Raw genomic sequence first — 11,307 nt, forward strand, 5'->3', positions numbered from 1 at the left:
GTTGTTTATTTTCGTTATTCTTTTTTTTCTAACAGACCATGGTTTTGTTTGCTGGGGAGCAGAAGTACATGAAACTTTCTGACCTAACATTTGATGCATTCGTGAGAGAAGGTTGGAAAAATATTCTCACTACTTTTTTCTTGCATAAGAAACCCATCTTGCATTAAGTAATTTTTTCTTTGCTTTAACATGTATTAAAATATTGTACTGGATTGAACTCATTGGCATTTTGTAAAATTAGTGGGTTACTCTACTTATTTCACCCTTTGTTTATCAGCAGTAAATGTTTTCATTTTCACTTCTTTAATATTTCTTTCTGCTTTAGTGTGCCTGAAATTCAACATTCCAGAAGGCAGGCATATCTGAAGGTGTATGACCAGTCTGATACAGAAGTTGATGTAGATGTTTTTGAAGAAAAAGTGAATCAGTCACCTGGAACCTTTTGATTTATGTTGAGCAACAAAGATTATCCTGGTAATCACTAACAATTCATCGATGTATTTATAATTATTTTAGAAGCTGGTTTGGGAGCATTAGAGTTCTAAACAGGCTGTTGCTTTACTTTTTGCAGGTGCTGTTTTACCATCTTCATCTTCTATCACATCTGACGATACTATCATTCTGAATTTCACAATGTGTGACCCATCAGAAGAAGAAGTCACTGCTGAAGGAAGCCAACCTAAAAGGCCATGTCACATCAATTATGAGGCGCAAGCGGTAAGTTATTACATTTAATTTAGCATTGTTTATGTACTTTATAGGTTTAGTGGTTGGAGAGTTTTTAATTTTTTTTTCTTTGAAATTGAAGTTGATAGAGTCTCGACAACAAAGCCTGGTGGTGAGCATATCATGCAAGAGTATGCAAGAACTAAATGCTTGACAGATGCAACCAGAAGATAGATGATAAACATCCTTACAGCTGCAATGACAGAAGCACATGGGTAAGAATCATACACTTAGACTATAAGGAAACATTTTGGTTTTGAATTGTTCTTCATTATTTTTTCAAACATCAGTTTAGTGACTCATTGTTTGATCATATATCAGATCATCCCCTCCTAAAAGTGTCAGAGTGATGTATGCTCAGGGGATCGTTGCCCTATTTCCCTATCTGGAGGACCCGTTTTCAAAACATGGATATGTAAGTAAAAGGGTCTTAGCAACATTAAGCATATATATTTACCTTCAAAGATGTTTATGGAATGGTAAGTCTGCTTGTATTTATTGACATAGGAGCATTACTATGATCCAGAGAGCGGTTCAGGATACCTTGCATGGCGTTTAAAGACCATTCAAAGGAAAACTGCAGAGGAAAGGGGTGCCTCAGGTATCAAATCTCCCAAAAGTAAGTTTTCTCAATAGTGAGTATATGTAAAGTAATGTAAAATCTGTGGCTGGGAGTTAGAAACTCTCTTTTTTTTTTTTGGAGGTGGTGGACCAGGTCAATCCAGGGTTTTCACTGCTGACAAAGTGCTGTGAGATGAGGAAGTGGAAGCAGCTATTGCTGTTTTGAAACACTCTGCTGATGATGACACTGTCCGTGAGAAGATGAAGGCTACCTTCCATTACCGTCATTCAATGGTCAATGATGAAAAGAAAGCGGCAAATGTCTTCTCTGTCTTTCCACGGTTTCTGGACACACCAGGACTGGTAAGACGGCTTTATCTCTTACACTACTAAAATATTCAACAGTCATAGGAGTTTGTCCTGTAACCTGTGTATTACCAGTTTGAACCCCAACTCTGTCTAAATTGTTATGTCCTTGGGAAAGACACTTCACCTGCCTTGCCTGCTGGTGGTCTTCAGGAGGTCTGGTTGCACAAGCACAGGGCAGCATTGCTTATGTCAGTCTTTGTGGAACTGTGGCTTCAATGTAGCTCACCACCATCAGCGTGTGAATGACTAAATGTGGTGTAAATCATTTTGGGGTCCTCTGGACTTCATGAAGCACTGTCCAAGTACAGGCCATTTACTGTCTTATCACTGTGTGAAATGCTTTTATTTATGCATTTCAGATATAAAAAGATTTCAGACTCCTGTTTGGCGAAGACACTGCCAACAAATCTTTGGAGAAGTGGCCCACCAGTCTCAAATCCAAGGTTATAAAGGAAAGCCATGAGCTCTTGGATTTATTGCGGAATGCAGAGTTGGCTGCTGAAGCTAAGAATGGTATGTTGGTCCTCTAGGTAATTGTGACAAATTCATATGTTAGTGGGATGATGGTAACCTGAAGCTGTTGGTCTGTAGGTTGGGATAGTGACATGTCTGCTATTTTGCTTCAGCTGCATCTGCTACCACCATCTGCACAAGGACGAAAGAGGCCGGGTAAGATGTCTGCATCTTAAGCAGTGGATCACCTCATCAGATGTCTAAAGGTACTGCTAAACAGTTGTTTAAAGATAAAAATGCATAATTCAGTCTCTTCATTTGTACAATTCAAAATTTGATTCTGTCTGATCTTCATTCAGAAATTTGTCATTAAATATTTTTGTCATGTTTTTATGTATTTTTTTAATGTAGGTTGGAACCAGTGTACAGAGGCATCTTGACAAAATCATGCAACGTACCCAGCCCTACCTCCTTGCCCAGGGATTCATCCAAAGCAGTATTCACACATTCTTCATTGTGATTGACAACTGTGCTATTCCATGTAAGGCAACATGTTCAGTTGGAGCTCTTGATGGCCCATTATGTGTTTGGTACGTAATACAGTGCTCCCTTGACCAACTTCTTCACCTTTCTTCAAACAACTGTTTACAACATAGATGTTGGAGAAACAAAGGAAACACCCAGAGTTGAGCTCTAGAATGCTCCATTAGTGTGACATGTACAGTAACTTTTCATGAACATTTTCATGCTTATGAAGTTACTAAAATGATGCAAGGTTTTGTTGTGTTTGACGTCAACCATCTATGTTATCCAAAGCCCTTTGACATACAAATGTCATATGAAGCAAATGACACTGCTCTTTTTGTTGTCCCATATTGCTATCTTTGGTGAACATTGTTTTGAAGATGGTTAAACTGACACTGTTACAGTAATTATGTCACTGGATCATAAAGTTGAATAAATGTCACTATGAACTTATAACTTTGTGATTATTGTGATTGGTAGATTTTATGAAAGCCATATAATGCTAAAATTTAGCACTATATAATGCTAAATATATAATTATATATAATTTAGCATTATATAATGCTAAATTTTAGCATTATATGGCATATGTGTAAAAAAAAAAAAAAAACTAGCGAAAAAAAAAACAACACAATAAAGTGTACATTTTTAAGTAAATTTAGTGTAAAATTAACTCCATAAAAATAACATTATTACTCTGATGAGTGTAAACAAACAATAGTGTTAAATAATTTGACTCATTGACTTGTTGATTTTGACACTAAAATGAGTAAAATTAACTCTGAAAATTTTACACTGGCTATAGAGTACATTTTACACTATTTTCGAGTGGGACCAAATATTATCTGAAACAGAGTTAAATTCAACTCTATAGGTGTTAAAATAACACTTTGTTTTTTACTGTGTACTTGTGTTCTAAAGTCAGACCTGCAGAAGCCAGCGAATTTATAGTGAGTTGTAATCTTTTCACCGTGAGACAGAAACGAAAGATGGATTCCAGACGATTACTGAAGAGGATTATTCCTGTGTGTAAGACAAAGAAGACCAGACCAAGTAAAGATTTGAACCGACTACAAGAACAGGATAAACCTTTAGATACCTTCCTGTCAAATGTACCTAAATTTACGCAAGATGTGGAAGTAATTGCTCGGGATTCAGAACTTCGACATGCACAGGAGGAGGAGGAGAGATATCAAGCCATCATTCGAAAATCACAGAAGAAGAGACCGAGCACAAGAAAACGAACTGCTTACGAAAGGGAGATGGTTAGTGAAGGCAATGATTCGGAATATGTGCATCAAGAGAGGGAGAAAAAAGTTCCTGGAAAGGATCAATTTGAAGACAGACGTAAGACGATGGCCTATGTAAATGGCCTATGTAAATCTGGAGGAGATAAAGAGAAGAGAAGCTGCCAAAGACGCTTTAGAGGAGGAAAAGTTTCACCTCCACACACTCTATCCAATTCGATTAAGGAAAGCATGTCTTTCCTTTCAAAGTCACAAAGTTTCTTTTTCTCCAGCTGTTTGCGCTGTATCTGAGAATCCCATGAATCAGTCATAGACTTGGTAGCTGCAGCTTTTTTATCTTTCTCCAGTTTTTCACGCTTTATCTCTGCAGCTTCCCGATGTTTAATATCTTTCAATAACTTATCTTCCATAAAAGTCCTTTTGGTATCTTCTTCCTTCATTTTTAATGACATTTGGTCGTACACTATTTTTTTACGGATTTCACGAATTCTGTCCTTAACAGGAACGTCGCAGTCAATGTCATGATCATGAACGACCGATTTAGATGGAACAGCTCTTCTTTGTTCACTAATGTTGTCCTGTGTCTTCAGGATCTGCTGAGCCTCCTTCTTTTGTCTCCTGGCTGCAACTTCCTCAGCTCTATATCCAGGAAGCACCGCTTGCCTTTCAGTCCCGTACATTTCCATTTCCATACATTTCCTGTATGTCTCTTTCTTCCGTCTCCTCATCTCAATTTCCTCAATTTGATGCCGTCGGTCTGACTCCATTATGGCAGCCATTTGTTGCCTTTCAATTTCAGCCTTTTCCTTCTTCTTCTGTTGTTTATCTTGAATCTGAGCATCCCATGTGTCAGCCAGAGACTTTTTCAAATTGGCTTTCTTTTTCCTCTCCTGTTCCTCTCGTATCTGTTGCCCTAGCTGCTGCTTAGCCCTCTCTTTGCATCGCTTTTCCTCTAAAACAATGTAGCTGGCAGCTTCTTTTCTCTTGATATTATCCAGATTATTGTAAACATTCTTCTTACAATCCTCCATTTGATGTAACCTTTCTGATTTGCTCAAGGAATAAGACCCTTGCTTTCTAACCTTGTCCATTCCCATCTTCTGCTGTTTATATTCAACTTGACCATCCCATGCTGCAGTCAAAGACTTTTGCATTTCAATTTTCTTTTCCTTCTCCTGTTTGTCAAGTAATTTTTGGGCAAACTCCCTCTTGGCCATGTCTTTATGCTGATCATCACGGCCATTTTGTGGCTTCACGAGACAGTGGAAAGACTCTCAGAGAATGGCACAAGATGTCGGCTATGCAAAATCATGACGTATTTTCCGGAACCCGATCTAAACGTCTGCGCTCTCCGTGCGCTAGCTACACTATTCAAATGCGCTCAGTGAATGGTTCTTTTCGGGATAGGTTTCGATGGGCGTAGTTCGAAGCATTCAAATAAGGTGTGTACAGTGAGAATTCTCATTTCACTTGTGCGTTCTGCGAAAGAACAACGGTTTTTCGATTTGCTACGAGCGGAGCTAACTCTAGCAAAAATTAGCTCAACTGCAATGGCGTGGAGGAAGATGTCAGATGTGGAGGCGCTGGAAGAAATATTTCGGAGCGATGTTGAGCTGGAAGACTCTTCTGATAGCTGGTGGGATTCGGACGAGGAGGAAGAGGAAGAGCCGGACACAGCTGACAGACTTGATCTCGGTGATGTGTAAGTTTTCCCCCGCAATTTCACACAAAATATTTGATGTTTTGGTTCTATTTATTTATTTCTGTGATTATATGCTTGTAATAACGGCAGGAAGTAAAACCATGTGGTTATTTATTTATGTTTTACTAAAATATGTTTTATTTTACTAGTAAGGATTTCATGTTTACTTTGGTTCATTACTTTGTAATAAACCTCTAATTCTTCAAATACTTTATTTTTATTTATAGTCAAGTGGAAGCCGAACCATCAAGCTCAGATGGAGCTGAACCTCCCCCCACCTCTCATGATTCTTCATCTTCTTTGAGGTAAGATGTCCAAAGGAGAAGCAGCTTGTCCTCAACCAAGCACATCATTTTCGGCTCAACCCGGTGCATTCAAATGCCCTGGGTCAGTTCCCAGATACTTTGGGGGAACAGCAGAGGAAAAGCGAAGGATTTGTGTGTGGTGCAAGCAGAATGGCAGTAAGAGAAAAACACCACTGTACTGTCCCAAATGTAACGTTGCCCTCTGTCTTCAGCCAGACAGAAATTGCTTTGAGGACTACCACAAAAAGTTGTAGTTTGTGGTAGTGTAGTTGTGTAGTTTTTTTTTATTTTTGAACTTTTTTTTTTTTTTTTTTGGTGGTGGTGGTGGTGGATTTTCAAAATTGTTTATTTCTTCTTGGAAATTACTTCAAAAAGTATTTTTGACTGTTTTACCTTGTTTCAATAAAAGTTTTCTATTTGGAGTCAAAGAAAGAGCTTTCAGTTCATCATTATTATACTGTGCACAATGGTACATTTTGCATATAAATGGGGTAAATGTCATGACCAATGGTTATATTATATGTAGAAAGTGTCATTAGATGGTAATAAGCTATTTAATTTTAACAAACCCCCAGTATTGATGTAAAAAACACATTTGGCACAGTTTGGTGACATTTTTGGATAAATGTGCCAAAATGGCCTCTCCGCCTAAAAAATTTCTCACTAATACCATTCTAAAATAAATATGATTCATCTGATTGAGTCCAAATTTGGTATACTTTTACACAACATTTAGATTTAAAAGTCTGTACTACTTTTTTGTGCTATAAATATTTTGGTAGTGTTTTGCAATGTTTATTTCAAAGAAAATTTTGGCGAGGTTCAAAAAATGCAAAATATTTTGTATTTTGTCCCTAATATTTCAGGCAGGGTCAAAGCTACAATGGTGCTGACACCAGAAAACCATTCTATGACATCTTACCTTTACAGAGGTACCAAAAGTTTCTTCTTAAATCTAATAGCTGTGAGGCTATAAGTGATTTACTTTTGTGTGTTTTTGTCAGGCAGAAATTTATTTATACCCCCTGAGGGTGTAAGAGGCTAATTAGACTTGGAGGGAGATTTTAGCATCTGCTGGGTTGCAATCAGTTCATACAAGGGATTTGTGATGCATGAAAAGTCTTGAATATAAGATCTGTAATGAGACATAAAGCCCAGAATCTGTTGTAACAAAATCCTTGAATAAACGGGAAATGTACACGCTCAAGTGAGTCCTTTTACTTCTTTTTATACGAATTTGGTAATAAGCATGACCATCAAACAATGCTAGAAAAACGATTTCATTAATGAAAAGAAAGAGGGGACACATCAGCGCACTGAAGCGGCTACAAGCTGCCCGCTACATTTAATAATCAATTGTTTTCCTGAAATCATAGTATTTTACCCGTCACTCTTTAATTTTTTACAATTAAACAACGAAACAGTCAAATCTAAGTCCATAACCCAGCCTATAAATCAAAAGAAAAAGAAATAGTTCATCAATAATAATAGTCCATCAAAAAAGTCCATAATTAGGCAATCCAAAAAAAATAAAGTTCCGTTTGCGCAAAAAAAACAACGTTGGGGCCCAAAAATATTAATCCGTCTTCGTGCACCAAAAATACAAGAAAGAAAGAAAAAAAAATTGGAAGGGTCTCACCGGTCGGCGTTTGTGTGCCCGGGCGGTTCCCTTCGTCAGGCCTGGATCGCGAGCGCCTCGGGTCCGGTCAATGCTCCGTGTGGCTCTACCTTGCCTCCAGAAGACTTTTGACCCCTTTGTGAATTGCTCTGGCCACGCTTTTAGTCCAGCAGTCAGTTCTCTCCGGGCTAATCTTGCAAGCTCCTCGGACTGTCGCTCGGCGTCTCTTCCAGCGTGCTGCCACACCCCTTTCTCCTCTCAATCAAGTGTCCTCTGTTCCTTTTTATAAGTTCCGGTAAAAGTTGTGACCCAGATATATTTTTACTAAGTGGACTTTCACAAATAATATACATACATACAAGATATCCTTGTATACATATCAATACAACAAAAATTATGTGTATTTTATTAACCTATATTTTATTCTCGGAGGTTAATTTTTTTTTTTTTTTTTTTTTTTTGCTTGGGATACCTTATTTCATTGTGATGTCACAGATCCCCCCCCCCCCCTGCCGGAGGCCCTTGGACCTGAACTCCATAATAGGGTTTTAAGTTCACCACATTTACTGTATCCGTCTTTCTATTCTGGTCTGTCCACTGTATCTGGTAATTCACAGGACCCAGTTGTTTCCTCACTACTGCTGGACCTGACCATTTAGGCGCTAGCTTAGAGGAAAACTTATCAGTAGCTTTGGAGAGGGGATGAGACCGAACCCAGACTAAGTCTCCCGGAAAGAGCTGTACACTTCTCCTACGGGCATTATAATACTTAGCTTGTCTGGCCTGGCTCAACCCTATCTTCCGCTTAACCTGTTCAGTCATTTCTTTATGTCTGTCCAAAAGTTTATAGGGCGTCTGTTGAGGGCTAGGAGAGTGGCCCATGATTCTCTCCAGAGGACCTTTGAGAGGCCGACCCAGAGTGAGCTCTGCAGGAGACCTTCCCGTTGTCTCATGCTGAGCGGCATTGATGGCAAATCTAAACTCTTGGATCCATTGGTCCCAGTTGGAATGGTGTTCTCCCACAAAAGAGGCTATCATGGTCTTTATTGTTCGGTTTGACCTTTCAGTTAGATTGGCTTGGGGATGATAACTTGTAGTAAACTTTTGAATCACCCCCCATGTGCAACAGAACTTTTCCATCTCATGGCTTGTAAACTGAGGGCCCCGATCTGATACTAGCTCTTGAGGGACTCCAAAGCGGGTAAATATTTCATTCTTCAAGATGCTGGTAATTTTCTGAGCTTTGCTGTCTTTGAGAGGAAACACCTCTATCCACTTGGTAAAATAGTCAATGATTACCAGCAGGTATTTATTTCCATTCTTACTGCGAGGTAGAGGACCCATTAGGTCAACACCGATCTTCTCCCATGCTTCGGTTACTGCAGTAGGCTGCATAAGCCCTGCAGGCTTTTTGTTGTCAGGTTTATATTTTTGGCAGGTGACACAGGCTTTAACGTAGGCCCACACATCTTTTCTGACCGAGGGCCACCAGGCGACTTCCAGTATCCTTAACAGGGTTTTTAACTTCCCTAGGTGCCCACTTAGAGGATGATCATGGAAGTAACTGGATTATCATAGACTTGGGCACGACCAGCTGAAACTTTTCGCCTTGGTTCTTGATAAAGGATTTCCTGTACCAGACATCCTGTACTTGACAGAACCCTATTCTGTTGGGGTCTTTATCAGCAGACATCTGGACCATGTCAAGAAGAGCAGAGTCCTGCTCTTGTGCCAGTTTGATTTCGGCCAATGATGAAGGTAGCTCTGACTCAGGTTTGGACATGACTGCCGCAACGTACATCAGGTCGGTTTTCTGCACTACTCTTGACAGTGCGTCGGGTACTAGATTATGTAACCCTTTTCTGTATCGAACGCTGAAATGGTATTCTTGCAGCCGAAGCACCCACCGGGTCAAACGAGAGGATGCCTTTGGACAATTAAAGGCCCAAGTCAATGCTGCATGGTCAGTAAATAGTGTGAACTCAGATCCATCTATGAAATGCCGCCACTTCTCAACTGCCCACACTACAGCCAAGCACTCTTTCTCTGAGGTTGAATAATTACACTCTGCACCCCTCAGAGCTCTAGACGCATAGGCAATGACCCTCTCGCCCTCAGGTGTCATTTGCACAAGTACTGCGCCGAGGCCTACATCACTGGCATCTGTGTGTATCTCAAACGGCCGTTGGAAGTCAGGTTGCATAAGTATAGGGGCCTCCACCAGGGCCTGTTTTAACTTTTCAAAGGCCTGCTGGCAGTCTGGACACCAGTCCCATTTGCTGTCTTTTTTAAGAAGATGGTATAAAGGTGCAGCTATGTCAGCAAAATGGGCAATAAATTTGTGGTACCAGCCCACTAGCCCCAAGAATCGCTGAAGCGATCTCTTATCTGTCGGTTCGGGGTAATTTGTGATGGCCAAGCTTTTACTTGCATCTACTTGAACCCCCTGCCCAGACACTATGTGACCCAAAAATTTGAGTTCTGATTGGAAAAAATTACATTTCCCCAGATTGAGGGTCAAATTTGCCTGGTGTAATTTGGAAAAAACTGCCTCCAGATCTTTCATATGTTGTTCCGGTGAGGGAGAGAAAATGATCACATCATCAATGTAAACAAAACAAATTTTTCCTCTCAACTCTCCAAGCACTCGCTCCATGAGTCTCTGAAATGAGGCACCCGCATTTTTCAGTCCAAAAGGCATACATTTAAACTGATACAGCCCAAAAGGTGTTATTACAGCTGTCTTGGCTTTACTTTCTTCAGCCACTGCCATTTGCCAGTACCCCGATTTCAAGTCCAAAGTGCTGAAAACTGAAGCTCCATTCATGGATTCTAGCAACTCATGAATCAGAGGCATGGGATAAGCATCTTGGCGAGTTTTGGCATTTAAGGCCCTGTAATCCACACAAAACCTAAATGACTTGTCTGGTTTTGGGACGAGGACCACAGGAGATGCCCAAGAGGATTGAGAGGGCTCGATGATGCCATCTTGAAGCATTTTCTCAATATGCTCTTTGATTATCTGCCGTTTAAAGGGTGACACCCTGTAGGCTCTAGATCGAACTGGTATCTCATCTGTCGTGTAAATGTGATGCACTTCCAGGGATGTCTTACCCAAAGTATCGGTGCACACTGTTGGCCAGGCTTGCAGGAGATGCGTAACTTCAGGGGTTTGATTAAAAGCTGCTGGTCCTCTCTTTGCGGGGAAGTCATCCGTGTCCTTAATGGGCAGAGCCATGATCAGACTTAGAGAAGATGAGCTAAGACGCCCAGCAGAATTGCTCGGGGGTGGAGCAATGAAAGGGTAAAATGAATAACCTCTGGGCCCTTTGACTCCATAAGTATGATCACCTAAGTTGATGATGGTTGATGTTCTGGTCAGGAAATCCAGGCCTAGAATAATGGGAAATGTGAGGTTAGCATCTTCAACCACAAACGTGTCTAACGACCACATCATGCCATGCCAACAATAGAGGATAGTTGTTTTTCCCATGGCGCTGTAAGTTTTCCCATTTGCCAGGGCAAACCTTTGGTTGTCGGCTTGTTTTAAATGTTCATCTGTCCGGGCCATTTCCTGCCACTGGCTATGCCTCATTAGTGTAAAAGTGCAGGCTGTATCCAGGACAGCATGATATTTCTTATCTCTGATCTCTACAGGAACATATAAAAGTGAAGACGCCAGCCTTGGCCCTCGTTGAACAACAGACACTACATCTGCTGGTCTTCTAAAGTTCCCTTTAGATGGAGGTTTCGCTGGAGCTTTGCCTTTGGACTTTTGTTGATCAACCTTCCCCCAATAGG

The 11,307-nt window shown here is 40.4% G+C and overlaps 3 long non-coding RNA genes across 3 annotated transcripts; all 3 read left to right on the forward strand.

Annotated features, from left to right (window-relative positions):
* The first annotated feature begins 830 nt into the window (after positions 1-830).
* On the forward strand, positions 831-1,341 carry LOC116733725 (uncharacterized). Its single transcript, XR_004342096.1, has 3 exons — positions 831-941; positions 1,048-1,141; positions 1,234-1,341. It is a non-coding gene; the product is annotated as an uncharacterized LOC116733725 (long non-coding RNA).
* A 145-nt stretch (positions 1,342-1,486) lies between these two features.
* Positions 1,487-3,087, forward strand: LOC116734411 (uncharacterized). Its single transcript, XR_004342218.1, has 4 exons — positions 1,487-1,650; positions 2,016-2,169; positions 2,283-2,375; positions 2,521-3,087. It is a non-coding gene; the product is annotated as an uncharacterized LOC116734411 (long non-coding RNA).
* Positions 3,088-5,242: 2,155 nt separating this feature from the next.
* On the forward strand, positions 5,243-5,900 carry LOC116733692 (uncharacterized). The gene is made up of 2 exons (XR_004342089.1): positions 5,243-5,583; positions 5,811-5,900. It is a non-coding gene; the product is annotated as an uncharacterized LOC116733692 (long non-coding RNA).
* Positions 5,901-11,307: the final 5,407 nt, after the last annotated feature.

This window comes from Xiphophorus hellerii, chromosome 15 (genome assembly GCF_003331165.1).
Source record: "Xiphophorus hellerii strain 12219 chromosome 15, Xiphophorus_hellerii-4.1, whole genome shotgun sequence".
In the NCBI taxonomy this organism is placed as follows: domain Eukaryota; kingdom Metazoa; phylum Chordata; class Actinopteri; order Cyprinodontiformes; family Poeciliidae; genus Xiphophorus; species Xiphophorus hellerii.